This window comes from Rhinichthys klamathensis, unplaced genomic scaffold (assembly GCF_029890125.1).
Source record: "Rhinichthys klamathensis goyatoka isolate OS25496 unplaced genomic scaffold, OSU_Roscu_1.1 h1tg000369l_1, whole genome shotgun sequence".
Lineage (NCBI taxonomy): Eukaryota > Metazoa > Chordata > Actinopteri > Cypriniformes > Leuciscidae > Rhinichthys > Rhinichthys klamathensis.
This window is the reverse complement of record NW_026606877.1, coordinates 1802701-1822823: the sequence shown is the minus strand read 5'-3', so window position 1 is coordinate 1822823 and position 20123 is coordinate 1802701. Positions and strand designations below refer to the sequence as shown.

Below are 20123 nucleotides of genomic sequence, written 5' to 3'. Positions count from 1 at the left end.
TCACATACAGCAGCAACCACAGTCACTGTTATTCAGGACAAAGAGCTGTCATCAAAACCATCTGAGTCCACCACCATTGATGTTTCTGAGTCAATTTCCTCCTCTGCTCAGACTGAACATTTAGACAAGACATTATCTGAAGGCGCTGTCACAATAAACTCAGAGATGACAACTGGTAAAGATTTGCTGTCCCCGAGTATTTTTTCAAGCTTGCCATCAACAGAGTCTGAAGCATCAGGAGATGACACCTCTGATATGTTTAGCAAAGATTTCGCAACAAGAAGTTCATTGTACATAACAAGCAAATCAGACCAAGAACTCACCAAAACCACAGGAAAAATCTCAGTGTCCAGCTCATCAGAGGTAGTGGCTACAGGAGATCAGACAACTGAGACGCATAGTAGAGAACATGTTTCCACTCTTGACTCTACTGTAACTAGTACCCTACATACATTTACATCATTGAACACTGGGGTCTCAACAGGAAGAACAGTCACAAGTCAAGATGTTATTTCACATACAGCACCAACCACAGTAACTATGATGGAGGACAACGAGCTGTCATCAAAACCATCTAAATCTACCATCATTAATGTTTCAGAGGCTCTTTTCTCCTCTGCTCAGACTGAACATTTAGACAATACATTTTCTGAAAGTACAGTCGCAATGACCTCAGAGATGACAACTGCCAAAGGTTTGCTGTCACCGTCAAGTTTTTTTTCAAGCTTGCCATCAACAGAGTCTGAAGCATCTGGAGATGACACCTCTGAAATGTTTAGCAAAGATTTGTCAACCAGTTCATCACTTCATACTACAACAAAATCACACGAAGATCTCACTAAAACACCGTCTGACATAACAGAAACAATCTCAGTGTCCACCTCATCAGATACTTTAGTTACACAAGATCAGACAGCTGAGACACATAGTAGAGAACCTGTTTCCTCTCTTGACTCTACTTCATCAATCACAGTACAGACGTTAACATCACTGAGCACTGAGCACTCAACGGGACAAACATTCACAAGTCAAGATGTTACTTCACATACAGCAACAACCACAGTGACTATGATGGAGGACAACGAGCTGTCATCAAAACCATCTAAATCTACCATCATTGATGTTTCAGAGACACTTTCCTCCTCTGCTCAGACTGAACATTTAGACAAGACATTTTCTGAAAGTACAGTCACAATGACCTCAGAGATGACAACTGCCAAAGGTTTGCTGTCACCGTCAAGTTTTTTTTCAAGCTTGCCATCAACAGAGTCTGAAGCATCAGGAGATGACACCTCTGAAATGTTTAGCAAAGATTTGTCAACCAGTTCATCACTTCATACTACAACAAAATCACACGAAGATCTCACTAAAACACCGTCTGATAGAACAGAAACAATCTCAGTGTCCACCTCATCAGATACTTTAGTTACACAAGATCAGACAGCTGAGACACATAGTAGAGAACCTGTTTCCTCTCTTGACTCTACTTCATCAAGCACAGTACATACGTTAACATCACTGAGGACTGAGCACTCAACGGGACAAACATTCACAAGTCAAGATGTTACTTCACATACAGCAGGAACCACAGTGACTGTTATGGAGGACAAAGAGCTGTTATCAAAACCATCTGAGTCCACCATCATTGATGTTTCAGAGACACTTTCCTCCTCTGCTCAGACTGAACATTTAGACAAGAGATTATCTGAAAGCGCTGTCACAATGAACTCAGAGATGTCAACTGGTAAAGATTTGCTGTCCCCGAGTATTTTTTCAAGCTTGCCATCAACAGAGTCGGAAGCATCAGGAGATGACACCTCTGATATGTTTAGCAAAGATTTCACAACAACTAGTTCATTGTACATAACAAGCAAATCAGACCAAGAACTCACCAAAACCACAGGAAAAATCTCAGTGTCCAGCTCATCAGATGTAGTGGCTACAGGAGATCAGACAACTGAGACGCATAGTAGAGAACCTGTTTCCACTCTTGACTCTACTGTAACTAGTACCCTACATACATTTACATCATTGAACACTGGGGTCTCAACAGGACGAACAGTCACAAGTCAAGATGTTATTTCACATACAGCACTAACCACAGTGACTATGATGGAGGACAAAGAGCTGTCATCAAAACCATCTGAGTCTACCATCATTAATGTTTCAGAGGCTCTTTTCTCCTCTGCTCAGACTTCACATTTAGACAAGACATTTTCTGAAAGTACAGTCACAATGACCTCAGAGATGACAACTGCCAAAGGTTTGCTGTCACCGTCAAGTTTTTTTTCAAACTTGCCATCAACAGAGTCTGAAGCATCAGGAGATGACACCTCTGAAATGTTTAGCAAATATTTGTCAACCAAATCCTCACTTCATACTACAACAAAATCAGACGAAGATCTCACTAAAACACAGTCTGACAGAACAGAAACAATCTCAATGTTCACCTCATCAGATACTTTAGTTACACAAGATCAGGCAACTGAGACACATAGTAGAGAACCTCTTGACTCTACATCATCAAGCACAGTACATACATTAACATCACTGAGTACTGAGCACTCAACAGGACAAACATTCACAAGTCAAGATGTTACTTCACATACAGCAGCAACCACAGTGACTGTTATGGAGGACAAAGAGCTGTTATCAAAACCATCTGAGTCCACCATCATTGATGTTTCAGATACACTTTCCTCCTCTGCTCAGACTGAACATTTAGACAAGACATTATCTGAAAGCGCTGTCACAATGAACTCAGAGATGACAACTGGTAAAGATTTGCTATCCCCGAGTATTTTTTCAAGCTTGCCATCAACAGAGTCTGAAGCATCAGGAGATGACACCTCCGACATGTTTAGCAAAGATTTCACAACAACAAGTTCATTGTACTTAACAAGCAAATCAGACCAAGAACTCACCAAAACCACAGGAAAAATATCAGTGTCCAGCTCATCTGAACATTTAGACAAGACATTTTCTGAAAGTACAGTCACAATGACCTCAGAGACGACAACTGCCAAAGGTTTGCTGTCACAGACAAGTTTTTTTTCAAGCTTGCCATCAACAGAGTCTGAAGCATCAGGAGATGACACCTCTGAAATGTTTAGCAAAGATTTGTCAACCAGTTCCTCACTTCATACTAGAACAAAATCAGACGAAGATCTCACTAAAACACCGTCTGACAGAACAGAAACAATCTCAGTGTCCACCTCATCAGATACTTTAGTTACACAAGATCAGACAACTGAGACACATAGTAGAGAACCTGTTTCCTCTCTTGACTCTACATCATCAAGCACAGTACATACATTACCATCACTGAGTACTGACAACTCAACAGGACAAACATTCACAAGTCAAGATGTTACTTCACATACAGCAGCAACCACAGTGACTGTTATGGAGGACAAAGAGCTGTTATCAAAACCATCTGAGTCCACCATCATTGATGTTTCAGAGACACTTTCCTCCTCTGCTCAGACTGAACATTTAGACAAGACATTTTCTGAAAGTACAGTCACAATGACCTCAGAGATGACAACTGCCAAAGGTTTGCTGTCACAGTCAAGTTATTTTTCAAACTTGCCATCAACAGAGTCTAAAGCATCAGGAGATGACACCTCTGAAATGTTTAGCAAAGATTTGTCAACCAGTTCCTCACTTCATACTACAACAAAATCAGACGAAGATCTCACTAAAACACTGTCTGACAGAAAAGAAACAATCTCAGTGTCCACCTCATCAGATACTTTAGTTACACAAGATCAGGCAACTGAGACACATAGTAGAGAACCTGTTTCCTCTCTTGACTCTACATCATCAAGCACAGTACATACATTAACATCACTGAGTACTGAGCACTCAACGGGACAAACATTCACAAGTCAAGATGTTACTTCACATACAGCAGGAACCACAGTGACTGTTATGGAGGACAATGAGCTGTTATCAAAACCATCTGAGTCCACCATCATTGATGTTTCAGAGACACTGTCCTCCTCTGCTCAGACTGAACATTTAGACAAGACATTATCTGAAAGCGCTGTCACAATGAACTCAGAGATGACAACTGGTAAAGATTTGTTGTCCCAGAGTATTTTTTCAAGCTTGCCATCAACAGAGTTGGAAGCATCAGGAGATGACACCTCTGACATGTTTAGCAAAGATTTCACAACAACTAGTTCATTGTACATAACAAGCAAATCAGACAAAGAACTCACCAAAACCACAGGAAAAATCTTAGTGTCCAGCTCATCAGATGCAGTGGCTACAGGAGATCAGACACCTGAGACGCATAGTAGAGAATCTGTTTCCACTCTTGACTCTACTGTAACTAGTACCCTACATACATTTACATCATTGCACACTGGGGTCTCAACAGGAAGAACAGTCACAAGTCAATATATTATTTCACATACAGCACCAACCACAGTGACTATGATGGAGGACAAAGAGCTGTCAGCTAAACCATCTGAGTCCACCATCATTAATGTTTCAGAGGCTCTTTTCTCCTCTGCTCAGACTGAGCATTTAGACAAGACATTTTCTGAAAGTACAGTCACAAAGACCTCAGAGATGACAACTGCCAAAGGTTTGCTGTCACCGACAAGTTTTTTTTCAAGCTTGCCATCAACAGAGTCTGAAGCATCAGGAGATGACACCTCTGAAATGTTTAGCAAAGATTTGTCAACCAGTTCCTCACTTCATACTGCAACAAAATCAGACGAAGATCTCACTAAAACACCGTCTGATAGAACAGAAACAATCTCAGTGTCCACCTCATCAAATACTTTAGTTACACAAGATCAGATAGCTGAGACACATAGTAGAGAACCTGTTTCCTCTCTTCACTCTACTTCATCAAGCACAGTACAGACATTAACATCACTGAGGACTGAGCACTCAACGGGACAAACATTCACAAGTCAAGATGTTACCTCACATACAGCAGAAACCACAGTGACTGTTATGGAGGACAAAGAGCTGTTATCAAAACCATCTGAGTCCACCATCATTGATGTGTCAGAGACACTTTCCCCCTCTGCTCAGACTGAACATTTAGACAAGACAATATCTGAAAGCGCTGTAACAATGAACTCAGAGATGTCAACTGGTAAAGATTTGCTGTCCCCGAGTATTTTTTCAAGCTTGCCATCAACAGAGTCGGAAGCATCAGGAGATGACACCTCTGATATGTTTAGCAAAGATTTCACAACAACTAGTTCAGTGTACATATCAAGCAAATCAGACAAAGAACTCACCAAAAAAACAGGAAAAATCTCAGTGTCCAGCTCATCAGATGTAGTGGCTACAGGAGATCAGACAACTGAGACGCATAGTAGAGAACCTGTTTCCACTCTTGACTCTACTGTAACTAGTACCCTACATACATTTACATCATTGAACACTGGGGTCTCAACAGGACGAACAGTCACAAGTCAAGATGTTATTTCACATACAGCACCAACCACAGTGACTATGATGGAGGACAAAGAGCTGTTATCAAAACCATCTGAGTCCACCATCATAAATGTTTCAGAGGCTCTTTTCTCCTCTGCTCAGACTGAACATTTAGACACAACATTTTCTGAAAGTACAGTCACAATGACCTCAGAGATGACAACTGCCAAAGGTTTGCTGTCACCGTCAAGTTTTTTTTCAAGCTTGCCATCAACAGAGTCTGAAGCATCAGGAGATGACACCTCTGAAATGTTTAGCAAAGATTTGTCAACCAGTTCATCACTTCATACTACAACAAAATCACACGAAGATCTCACTAAAACACCGTCTGACATAACAGAAACAATCTCAGTGTCCACCTCATCAGATACTTTAGTTACACAAGATCAGACAACTGAGACACATAGTAGAGAACCTGTTTCCTCTCTTGACTCTACTTCATCAAGCACAGTACATACGTTAACATCACTGAGGACTGAGCACTCAACGGGACAAACATTCACAAGTCAAGATGTTACTTCACATACAGCAGCAACCACAGTGACTGTTATGGAGGACAAAGAGCTGTTATCAAAACCATCTGAGTCCACCATCATTGATGTTTCAGAGACACTTTCCTCCTCTGCTCAGACTGAAAATTTAGACAAGACATTATCTGAAGGCGCTGTCACAATGAACTCAGAGATGTCAACTGGTAAAGATTTGCTGTCCCCGAGTATTTTTTCAAGCTTGCCATCAACAGAGTCGGAAGCATCAGGAGATGACACCTCTGATATGTTTAGCAAAGATTTCACAACAACTAGTTCAGTGTACTTAACAAGCAAATCAGACCAAGAACTCACCAAAACCACAGGAAAAATCTCAGTGTCCAGCTCATCAGAGGTAGTGGCTACAGGAGATCAGACAACTGAGACGCATAGTAGAGAACCTGTTTCCACTCTTGACTCTACTGTAACTAGTACCCTACATACATTTACATCATTGAACACTGGGGTCTCAACAGGAAGAACAGTCACAAGTCAAGATGTTATTTCACATACAGCACCAACCACAGTGACTATGATGGAGGACAAAGAGCTGTCATCAAAACCATCTGAGTCTACCATCATTAATGTTTCAGAGGCTCTTTTCTCCTCTGCTCAGACTGAACATTTAGACAAGACATTTTCTGAAAGTACACTCACAATGACCTCAGAGATGACAACTGCCAAAGGTTTGCTGTCACTGTCAAGTTTTTTTTCAAGCTTGCCATCAACAGAGTCTGAAGCATCAGGAGATGACACCTCTGAAATGTTTAGCAAAGATTTGTCAACCAGTTCCTCACTTCATACTACAACAAAATCAGATGAAGATCTCACTAAAACACTGTCTGACAGAAAAGAAACAATCTCAGTGTCCACCTCATCAGATACTTTAGTTACACAAGATCAGGCAACTGAGACACATAGTAGAGAACCTGTTTCCTCTCTTGACTCTACATCATCAAGCACAGTACATACATTAACATCACTGAGTACTGAGCACTCAACGGGACAAACATTCACAAGTCAAGATGTTACTTCACATACAGCACGAACCACAGTGACTGTTATGGAGGACAATGAGCTGTTATCAAAACCATCTGAGTCCACCATCATTGATGTTTCAGAGACACTGTCCTCCTCTGCTCAGACTGAACATTTAGACAAGACATTATCTGAAAGCGCTGTCACAATGGACTCAGAGATGACAACTGCCAAAGGTTTGCTGTCACCGACAAGTTTTTTTTCAAGCTTGCCATCAACAGAGTCTGAAGCATCAGGAGATGACACCTCTGAAATGTTTAGCAAAGATTTCACAACAACTAGTTCATTGTACATAACAAGCAAATCAGACAAAGAACTCACCAAAACCACAGGAAAAATCTTAGTGTCCAGCTCATCAGATGCAGTGGCTACAGGAGATCAGACACCTGAGACGCATAGTAGAGAATCTGTTTCCACTCTTGACTCTACTGTAACTAGTACCCTACATACATTTACATCATTGCACACTGGGGTCTCAACAGGAAGAACAGTCACAAGTCAATATATTATTTCACATACAGCACCAACCACAGTGACTATGATGGAGGACAAAGAGCTGTCAGCTAAACCATCTGAGTCCACCATCATTAATGTTTCAGAGGCTCTTTTCTCCTCTGCTCAGACTGAGCATTTAGACAAGACATTTTCTGAAAGTACAGTCACAATGACCTCAGAGATGACAACTGCCAAAGGTTTGCTGTCACCGACAAGTTTTTTTTCAAGCTTGCCATCAACAGAGTCTGAAGCATCAGGAGATGACACCTCTGAAATGTTTAGCAAAGATTTGTCAACCAGTTCCTCACTTCATACTGCAACAAAATCAGACGAAGATCTCACTAAAACACCGTCTGACAGAACAGAAACAATCTCAGTGTCCACCTCATCAAATACTTTAGTTACACAAGATCAGACAACTGAGACACATAGTAGAGAACCTGTTTCCTCTCTTCACTCTACTTCATCAAGCACAGTACATACGTTAACATCACTGAGTACTGAGCACTCAACGGGACAAACATACACAAGTCAAGATGTTACCTCACATACAGCAGAAACCACAGTGACTGTTATGGAGGACAAAGAGCTGTTATCAAAACCATCTGAGTCCACCATCATTGATGTGTCAGAGACACTTTCCCCCTTTGCTAAGACTGAACATTTAGACAAGACAATATCTGAAAGCGCTGTAACAATGAACTCAGAGATGTCAACTGGTAAAGATTTGCTGTCCCCGAGTATTTTTTCAAGCTTGCCATCAACAGAGTCGGAAGCATCAGGAGATGACACCTCTGATATGTTTAGCAAAGATTTCACAACAACTAGTTCAGTGTACATATCAAGCAAATCAGACAAAGAACTCACCAAAACCACAGGAAAAATCTCAGTGTCCAGCTCATCAGATGTAGTGGCTACAGGAGATCAGACAACTGAGACGCATAGTAGAGAACCTGTTTCCACTCTTGACTCTACTGTAACTAGTACCCTACATACATTTACATCATTGAACACTGGGGTCTCAACAGGAAGAACAGTCACAAGTCAAGATGTTATTTCACATACAGCACCAACCACAGTGACTATGATGGAGGACAAAGAGCTGTTATCAAAACCATCTAAATCTACCATCATAAATGTTTCAGAGGCTCTTTTCTCCTCTGCTCAGACTGAACATTTAGACACAACATTTTCTGAAAGTACAGTCACAATGACCTCAGAGATGACAACTGCCAAAGGTTTGCTGTCACCGTCAAGTTTTTTTTCAAGCTTGCCATCAACAGAGTCTGAAGCATCAGGAGATGACACCTCTGAAATGTTTAGCAAAGATTTGTCAACCAGTTCATCACTTCATACTACAACAAAATCACACGAAGATCTCACTAAAACACCGTCTGACATAACAGAAACAATCTCAGTGTCCACCTCATCAGATACTTTAGTTACACAAGATCAGACAGCTGAGACACATAGTAGAGAACCTGTTTCCTCTCTTGACTCTACTTCATCAAGCACAGTACAGACATTAACATCACTGAGGACTGAGCACTCAACGGGACAAACATTCACAAGTCAAGATGTTACTTCACATACAGCAGCAACCACAGTGACTGTTATGGAGGACAAAGAGCTGTTATCAAAACCATCTGAGTCCACCATCATTGATGTTTCAGAGACACTTTCCTCCTCTGCTCAGACTGAACATTTAGACAAGACATTATCTGAAAGCGCTGTCACAATGAACTCAGAGATGTCAACTGGTAAAGATTTGCTGTCCCCGAGTATTTTTTCAAGCTTGCCATCAACAGAGTTGGAAGCATCAGGAGATGACACCTCTGATATGTTTAGCAAAGATTTCACAACAACTAGTTCAGTGTACTTAACAAGCAAATCAGACCAAGAACTCACCAAAACCACAGGAAAAATCTCAGTGTCCAGCTCATCAGAGGTAGTGGCTACAGGAGATCAGACAACTGAGACGCATAGTAGAGAACCTGTTTCCACTCTTGACTCTACTGTAACTAGTACCCTACATACATTTACATCATTGAACACTGGGGTCTCAACAGGAAGAACAGTCACAAGTCAAGATGTTATTTCACATACAGCACCAACCACAGTGACTATGATGGAGGACAAAGAGCTGTCATCAAAACCATCTGAGTCTACCATCATTAATGTTTCAGAGGCTCTTTTCTCCTCTGCTCAGACTGAACATTTAGACAAGACATTTTCTGAAAGTACACTCACAATGACCTCAGAGATGACAACTGCCAAAGGTTTGCTGTCACTGTCAAGTTTTTTTTCAAGCTTGCCATCAACAGAGTCTGAAGCATCAGGAGATGACACCTCTGAAATGTTTAGCAAAGATTTGTCAACCAGTTCATCACTTCATACTACAACAAAATCACACGAAGATCTCACTAAAACACCGTCTGAGATAACAGAAACAATCTCAGTGTCCACCTCATCAGATACTTTAGTTACACAAGATCAGACAGCTGAGACACATAGTAGAGAACCTGTTTCCTCTCTTGACTCTACTTCATCAAGCACAGTACAGACGTTAACATCACTGAGTACTGAGCACTCAACGGGACAAACATTCACAAGTCAAGATGTTACTTCACATACAGCAGGAACCACAGTGACTGTTATGGAGGACAAAGAGCTGTTATCAAAACCATCTGAGTCCACCATCATTGATGTTTCAGAGACACTTTCCTCCTCTGCTCAGACTGAACATTTAGACAAGACATTTTCTGAAAGTACATTCACAATGACCTCAGATATGACAACTGCCAAAGGTTTGCTGTCACAGTCAAGTTTCTTTTCAAGGTTGCCATCAACAGAGTCTGAAGCATCAGGAGCTGACACCTCTGAAATGTTTAGCAAAGATTTGTCAACCAGTTCATCACTTCATACTACAACAAAATCAGACGAAGATCTCACTAAAACACCGTCTGACATAACAGAAACAATCTCAGTGTCCACCTCATCAGATAATTTAGTTACACAAGATCAGACAACTGAGACACATAGTAGAGAACCTCTTTCCTCTCTTGACTCTACATCATCAAGCACAGTACATACATTACCATCACTGAGTACTGAGCACTCAACAGGACAAACATTCACAAGTCAAGATGTTACTTCACATACAGCAGCAACCACAGTGACTGTTATGGAGGACAAAGAGCTGTTATCAAAACCACCTGAGTCCACCATCATTGATGTTTCAGAGACACTTTCCTCCTCTGCTCAGACTGAATATTTAGACAAGACATTTTCTGAAAGTACAGTCACAATGACCTCAGAGATGACAACTGCCAAAGGTTTGCTGTCACAGTCAAGTTATTTTTCAAACTTGCCATCAACAGAGTCTGAAGCATCAGGAGATGACACCTCTGAAATGTTTAGCAAAGATTTGTCAACCAGTTCCTCACTTCATACTACAACAAAATCAGACGAAGATCTCACTAAAACACTGTCTGACAGAAAAGAAACACTCTCAGTGTCCACCTCATCAGATACTTTAGTTACACAAGATCAGGCAACTGAGACACATAGTAGAGAACCTGTTTCCTCTCTTGACTCTACATCATCAAGCACAGTACATACATTAACATCACTGAGTACTGAGCACTCAACGGGCCAAACATTCACAAGTCAAGATGTTACTTCACATACAGTAGCAACCACAGTGACTGTTATGGAGGACAATGAGCTGTTATCAAAACCATCTGAGTCCACCATCATTGATGTTTCAGAGACACTGTCCTCCTCTGCTCAGACTGAACATTTAGACAAGACATTATCTGAAAGCGCTGCCACAATGAACTCAGAGATGACAACTGGTAAAGATTTGTTGTCCCAGAGTATTTTTTCAAGCTTGCCATCAACAGAGTTGGAAGCATCAGGAGATGACACATCTGACATGTTTAGCAAAGATTTCACAACAACTAGTTCATTGTACTTAACAAGCAAATCAGACCAAGAAGTCACCAAAACCACAGGAAAAATCTTAGTGTCCAGCTCATCAGATGCAGTGGATACAGGAGATCAGACACCTGAGACGCATAGTAGAGAACCTGTTTCCACTCTTGACTCTACTGTAACTAGTACCCTACATACATTTACATCATTGAACACTGGGGTCTCAACAGGAAGAACAGTCACAAGTCAAGATATTATTTCACATACAGCACCAACCACAGTGACTATGATGGAGGACAAAGAGCTGTCAGCTAAACCATCTGAGTCCACCATCATTAATGTTTCAGAGGCTCTTTTCTCCTCTGCTCAGACTGAGCATTTAGACAAGACATTTTCTGAAAGTACAGTCACAATGACCTCAGAGATGACAACTGCCAAAGGTTTGCTGTCACCGACAAGTTTTTTTTCAAGCTTGCCATCAACAGAGTCTGAAGCATCAGGAGATGACACCTCTGAAATGTTTAGCAAAGATTTGTCAACCAGTTCCTCAATTCATACTACAACAAAATCAGACGAATATCTCACTAAAACACCATCTGACATAACAGAAACAATCTCAGTGTTCACCTCATCAGATACTTTAGTTACACAAGATCAGACAGCTGAGACACATAGTAGAGAACCTGTTTCCTCTCTTGACTCTACTTCATCAAGCACAGTACATACGTTAACATCACTGAGTACTGAGCACTCAACGGGACAAACATTCACAAGTCAAGATGTTACTTCACATACAGCAGGAACCACAGTGACTGTTATGGAGGACAATGAGCTGTTATCAAAACCATCTGAGTCCACCATCATTGATGTTTCAGAGACACTGTCCTCCTCTGCTCAGACTGAACATTTAGACAAGACATTATCTGAAAGCGCTGTCACAATGAACTCAGAGATGTCAACTGGTAAAGATTTGCTGTCCCCGAGTATTTTTTCAAGCTTGCCATCAACAGAGTCGGAAGCATCAGGAGATGACACCTCTGATATGTTTAGCAAAGATTTCACAACAACTAGTTCAGTGTACATATCAAGCAAATCAGACAAAGAACTCACCAAAACCACAGGAAAAATCTCAGTGTCCAGCTCATCAGATGTAGTGGCTACAGGAGATCAGACAACTGAGACGCATAGTAGAGAACCTGTTTCCACTCTTGACTCTACTGTAACTAGTACCCTACATACATTTACATCATTGAACACTGGGGTCTCAACAGGAAGAACAGTCACAAGTCAAGATGTTATTTCACATACAGCACCAACCACAGTGACTATGATGGAGGACAAAGAGCTGTTATCAAAACCATCTGAGTCTACCATCATTAATGTTTCAGAGGCTCTTTTCTCCTCTGCTCAGACTGAACATTTAGACAAGACATTTTCTGAAAGTACAGTCACAGTGACCTCAGATATGACAACTGCCAAAGGTTTGCTGTCACAGTCAAGTTATTTTTCAAACTTGCCATCAACAGAGTCTGAAGCATCAGGAGATGACACCTCTGAAATGTTTAGCAAAGATTTGTCAACCAGTTCCTCACTTCATACTACAACAAAATCAGACGAAGATCTCACTAAAACACCGTCTGACAGAACAGAAACAATCTCAGTGTCCACCTCATCAGATACTTTAGTTACACAAGATCAGGCAACTGAGACACATAGTAGAGAACCTGTTTCCTCTCTTGACTCTAAATCATCAAGCACAGTACATACATTAACATCACTGAGTACTGAGCACTCAACGGGACAAACATTCACAAGTCAAGATGTTACTTCACATACAGCAGCAACCACAGTGACTGTTATGGAGGACAAAGAGCTGTCATCAAAACCATCTGAGTCCACCACCATTGATGTTTCTGAGCCAATTTCCTCCTCTGCTCAGACTGAACATTTAGACAAGATATTATCTGAAGGCGCTGTCACAATGGACTCAGAGAGGACAACTGGAAAAGATTTGTTGTCACCGACAAGTTTTTTTTCAAGCTTGCCATCAACAGAGTCTGAAGCATCAGGAGATGACACCTCTGAAATGTTTAGCAAAGATTTGTCAACCAGTTCCTCATTTCATACTACAACAAAATCAGATGAAGATCTCACTAAAACAATGTCTGACACAACAGAAACAATCTCAGTGTCCATCTCTTCAGATGCTGTAGGATCACTAGATCCGACAACTGAGACACATAGTAAAGAACCCGTTTCCTCTCTTGACTCTACTTCATCAATCACAGTACATACATTAACATCACTGAGCACTGAGCACTCAACAGGGCAAACGGTCACAAGTGAAGATGTTACTTCAGGTACAGCAACAACCACAGTGACTGTTATGGAGGACAAAGCACAGTCAACAAAACCTTCTGAGTCCACCATCATTCATGTTTCAGAGACTCTTTTCTCCTCTGCTCAGGCTGAACATATAGATAAGAAATTATCTGAAAGCACTGTCGCAATGACCTCAGAGATGACAACTGGCAAACATGTGCTGTCACCAAGCTCCTCAAGCAAATCAGACCAAGAACTCACCAAAACCACAGGAACAATCTCATTATCCAGCTCATTAGATGCAGTGGCTACAAGAGACCAGACAACTGAGACACATAGTAGAGAACCTGTTTCCACTCTTGATTCTACTTTAACTAGTACCGTACATACATTTACATCATTGAACACTGGGGTCTCAACAGGAAGGACAGTCAAAAGTCAAGATGTTACTTCACCTAGAGCAACAACCACAGCCACGGTGATGGAGGACAAAGAGCTGTCAGCAAAACCATCTGAGTCTACCATCACTGATGTTTCAGAGGCTATTTTCTCTTCTGCTTGGCCTGGACATTTGAATGAGAAATTATCTGAAACCACTGCCACAAGCACATTGACCTCAGAGAAAACAACAGTAAAAGATGCACTGTCACTCTCAAGTTTTGCTTCAGTTTTGCTGCCCACAGAGTCTGAAGCTTCAGGAGATGACACCTCTGATGACATGTTTGTCAAAGAATTTATGACATCAGGTTCTCCATCGTACAGCACAACCAAATCAGACCAAGAATTCACTACAACACCTGACACAGCAGAAACATTCTCAGTGTCCAGCTCAACAGATGCTGACGCTACAAGCACAGAACATACATTTACATTGAGCACTGGGGTCTCAAGCAGACGAACAGTCACAAGTCAAGATATCACATCACATAAGGCAACAGCGACTGTGTTGGAGGACAAAAAGCTGTCAGCAAAACCATCCGAATCTACCGTCACTAATGTTTCAGAGACTCTGTTCTCCTATGCTCAGACTGGACATTTTGTACAAAGTACAATGCTACCAAAGGGGACAACATCCAAAGATTTTCTGTCACTGTCAAGTTTAGCCTCCATTTTGCCATCTTCAGAGTATGATGGTTCAGGAGATGACACCTCTCATACGTTTGGTAAAGAATTCACAACAAGCTCATCACTTCATATTACAATTAAATCAGATGATGAAATCAGCAGCAATACAGCTTCTGTAAAAATGCAAACAGAGCAAGCTGCCACACTAACCCTTACCACAATACCTTCTATTGACATGACAAATGCAAGCTCAGTGTGGACTTTAACTCATGCAGAGATCCCAAGAGTTCAGCCAACAGAGAGACATCAAACAGAATCCCTCTCCACATTTCCCTCTACCATCTTAGAGAAAACAGTTCAACAAGAGGTTTCAAGTGATGAAGACAGGATTACACCAACAACAAAATCATATGATCATTATATTGTAGCCACTGATGAGGCAGAAATTCATGAGACTGATCAAACATCAGAACCAGTGAGGTATGAAAGTTCTTCACATTCCACATCATCCACAACAGAATTGTTTTCTAGCACAGTCCAAACAGTGGATACAGACTCATCTTCTGAACAAGGCCGTGGAGACCTTTCTGAAAATGAAGTGGTTGAAGATGGTGGCTCTGGTGAAATATCTTCTGCTGTTGTAGAATCGATTCCTCCCCAAGTTACACCATCAGAGGACAAGACAACTGTTGTTGGTTTTGAGTCAATTACTGATTTTGGAGTGGAGCCATCAGAAAATATAACTGCAAGAATAGATGTTAAAACAACTGTGAGTGGAGAAGCTAGATCAGTCACAAGTCAAGAGGTCATGACATCTCAAAAAGAGATTGTCTCCTTAACAACTGAAAAAGAATCAAGTTACACAACAACACAGCCTGTTAGTACAAGATTCACAGAGTATGTTGTTGCCACCCAGACAGCCCCAGTGTCTTCCAGACCTTCTCATACTATTACAGAATTGACACAGTTTACTAGTCACACCACAGAATCAAGTCATACTGCAATTGGATCAAGTAAACCTAGCCACACTTCAGGGGCAACAGCTGAATCTGGCCACACTGTACCTCCAGCTATCCAAACAACGCCTGGTTATTTTAAGCACAGCCAAACATCAACAGTCACTGAAAGTTACGAAGCGACTTCAGCTCCTCTCAGGACAAGAACAATGTTTACCCCATCTTCTAGCAAAAGCCTTAGCAAGCACACAACAATCTCATCTGTAGATTCAGAGGATGACACAACAGATGATGAAGGATCAGGGGAGTCCCCTATCATGCATGTTTCATCAGCAGCCATAAAAATGCAGACTGGTTCTCCTACAGTTCGTATAACCAACACTGGCTTTACAGAACTTGACAGGGACATCACTATAACACAAAGTTTGAGCTCCATTACATCTACCTTTGTAGACAGAGAGGGCTCTGGTATTGTTGAAGATGACCAGGAAACCACTCACCAAGAGGGTTCTGGTGAGGAGGACAGAGTGAGTCCAACAGCTGAAATCTATGATAATTATAATGTGGCCACAGATAAGGTGGAAATCAGTGAGGCTAACCGCACGTCGGAGCCAGTGAGTTTTTCTGGTTCCTCCCATTCCACATCCTTCACAACTGAATCAACATTACTGTATAGCACAGTCCAAACAGCAGTGAAATCCTCATCTACTGCAAGTAGTGAAATCACAGCTGAAAGTGAAGTTGATCAAGATACTGGCTCTGGTGGTGAAATATCCCCAGCAGGTCTTGAGACACAACCACAGAGAACTGAAGCTGCACCTGTTGCAGTAGTGTCAAGCACATCTAAAGCTTCATCAGTTTCAGAGACACAAACAAGTTCCTTACAGCCAAGTACTCCAGAAATCAACTTCAATGGGTTTTCATTATTAACCACAGAATATGACAAGGAATTTTCCTCACCTGAAGATCCTACTGATGCGATATCTAAAACAGCAACAACTAAGTCATATGATGACCTAACTGTAAGAACTGATGAGGCAGAAGTTTATGAAACTGAGGAGAAAGCAGGATTCTCAAGTGCTGCATCTTTCACTGGCAGTACAGACTTCATACATCAGTCAACTTTATCCCAATTTCCCTCATCCCTGAGCTCGACCCTGTCAACTGTAACATTTACAACTTCACTTTCAGAGGATGGCAGTGGGGAACACTCAACAGAGTGGGATGGAGCAGAAGATTATGGATCAGGTGATGACACAACTCCTGTGACATCGTCACCTTTGGTCTCAAAAATGAAAGAAACAACCATTAGCATTACATCCATTAGCTCAGTCAGAGGTGGACAATACAGTACATACAAAGTTGTTTCACACAGAACCACGACACCTCAAATGCAGAGTGTGTTATCAAGCTCAAATGCTGAAGGTTTCACTCTGGTCTCAGAGACAGCACAGACAGAGAAGGAACCTTCTGGTGGTTCTGTCTCAGAGTCAACAGCCACTAGCTTTACTGCTCCTGAAACACATTCTGATGTGGTAACCAGCCACACTATATTGCCTTCTTTAGTGACATCTCAAGGTCCTGTGTCCACCCCTACTCCATCTGTCTTCTCTAAGGACAATGCTGATCAGCAAGTCCCTCCAACAAGCCCTGTCTTAATATTCACAGGGGAGGAGGAAGATGAAGATATGCTGTTTTCAGCTGTAACAGAGAGTATGATAGATCATAGCATCAAACCAGATGTTATCACTAAGGATGAAATTATCCTTGATGCAGATACTATGTCTGTTTTAGAGCAGTCTTCACCTTTTGCCCCTACAATTGTAACAGAAGAAGCAGGTGGAGTAATCCCAATTTCCATGATGCCACATCCCTCAGGCATAATGACAGAAGAACCAGAAGGATCTGGAATGGATGGCACTGAGTTACCTCAGTTACATGCGCCATTTGGAACCTCCACAGATGAGTTTATAGTTCAACAAACAACATCAACCCCAGACATCCTGCAGAGCAGTTCAACATATGTAGATGAGGAAACACAAGCAACACAAACAGAAACTCCTGAGGCTACTGATGCTGATGTAAATGAACACACAATAGATCTTCAGACCTCCACAGAATCCAAACAATTTACAATGGAGACACTGACTGACGACTTCTCGAGAGACACTGTGTCTACTAAAGATTATAATGTGAAAACATCTACTTTAACCCCCAAATCATCTCAAGTGTCCACAGACAGATTCATAGACATAGTTTCAGCTGAAGAGCACCAATCTGAGGATGTTCTAAACATTCAGACCCTATCAACACAGGCTTCCAAGACCAGAACGGAAACAATGTCACCAACAGCCCTAGAAAGAAAGACAACACCTCTACCCCTTCATACAATATCTTTAGAGGTGGAAGCTTCAAGTGAACTAACAGACCTATATGAACCAGTTCAAACAACTATGTCCAGTCACCGTTTCACTTCAACCCTTGCTGTTACAAGTAGTTCTCTATATGTTGATTCTGTTTCACCTGAAGAATCAATTTACTTTACTGGAAATGATGCAACATCTGCCTCATCAATTTCTGGTGTGAATGTTTCTACTCAACATTCAGATGAAATCACAGACTCAGAACAGTCAGTCTCTCCAGTATCAGATTTAAAAAGCACTGCATCCTTCCATACTGATTCAGATCAAACGTCTGCCACAGATTCAGTACTTATGGATTTAGAAAGTGTTAGCATGGCTGAACCTGCCAAGACCACTGCAAGTACACACACTGAAACAGCAGTAACATATGTTAATGATTTAACAGCTGACACAGAGGAAACATTAGACATCACAAATGTTGATGCCATTGAATCAAGTAGTCCCACTTCTGATAAGGTAATTCAGGGAAGTGAATTAACAAACACAGATATTTCATCTGGAATTTCAGAGGAAACCACAAGTGCATTATTTTCTTTAACAGATGATGGCTCAGGTGATCAAACTATTGAAATGTTTATAGGACTGTCTGATTCAACAGACTCTCATTTAACAGCTGCAGATGATTCAGTTTCAACATCTGTGGAGACTGATATTGTGTTTGTGACCGCCTTGCCTGAAGCAATCACAGTAACTGATGGGGATCCATATCAGCAAGCTTTGTCTGAGATGACAGTGACACATAAACCCAACACAGACACTATGACGGATGAAGATGTGCCGTTGCCATCAACAACCATTCCCACACCTCGTATATCTGCATCAATAATTAACATGACTACGGACATAGTAACATTAGTGGGGTCTCCTTCATCTACATCCATACCAGGTCTGAGTGACAAAACAGAAACTCCGCTTTTCTCTGAGGAAGGGAAAGACGATGTAATAGATTATGACACAAAAACTGAACCTTACAAAGTTGAGTCCATACCAGATTTCATGAACAAAACAGACATTGAGAATAAGACTGCCTTAGACATTAGCTCAGAAGATATGACCAGCATTGATGACATCACCAAACCTGTAGGGGTGAAGAGCTTCACCACCTCACAGCTTGATGTTGCGACTGATTTTGAGACCACATCACAGTCTAATTTTGAGACAAGCTTTGAGACCACCTCACAGCCTTATGTTGAGACTGGTTTTGAGTCCACTTCACAGTCTGAAGTTGAGACTATATTTGAGACCATTTCACAATCAAAAATTTACATTGGCATTGAGATCTCTACAAAACCTGAGGATAGTGCAACAAATATTGATGGAAACACACAAGCAGAAGTTTTGAATACCGAGACCACCTCTCATCTTGACACTGAAAAAAGCTTTGAGATAACCATGCAACCAGATATTGAGAGTGTCTCAAGAACTGAGAGTGATGCTTCACTAACCAGCTCACCAACCAGTGGAACAAGTGGTTCAGATAGAAGCATGTCTGGGCAGGTAAACACAGTCTCATCCAATAAGCATCTCATCACAACAAGACTTTTTGATGTCACAGATAAACCAAGTTCTGCTTCTTTAAGTGAAGAAAAATCATTGGAAGAAGGAAGAGTTGAACATACAACCCAACCCGAACAAAATGACACAGAATTCAGGACCACTACACAAACTCAATATGATGGTTCTGTAACTTCCAGTAGCTTGAAAAGCAGTTCAGAGGAGGATTTAGTTATCACAGATATCCCATCATCTCATCAGGTTCAGGCAGTTATTCTGTCCACTGCAACAATGTCACCTATACCTCTGACACATGAGACTGATGTAAAGATTGTCAGTAAGGAAACTGCCTCAAGCAAACAAGAGGCAGCTGGTCAGATTGAGGAAGCTGTAACTCTTGC

The 20123-nt window shown here is 41.3% G+C and overlaps 1 protein-coding gene across 1 annotated transcript in view; it reads left to right on the top strand.

Annotated features, from left to right (window-relative positions):
* vcana (versican a) overlaps positions 1–20123 on the top strand; it is a 49304-nt gene that overhangs the window by 21850 nt on the left and 7331 nt on the right. The window lies entirely within an intron of this gene.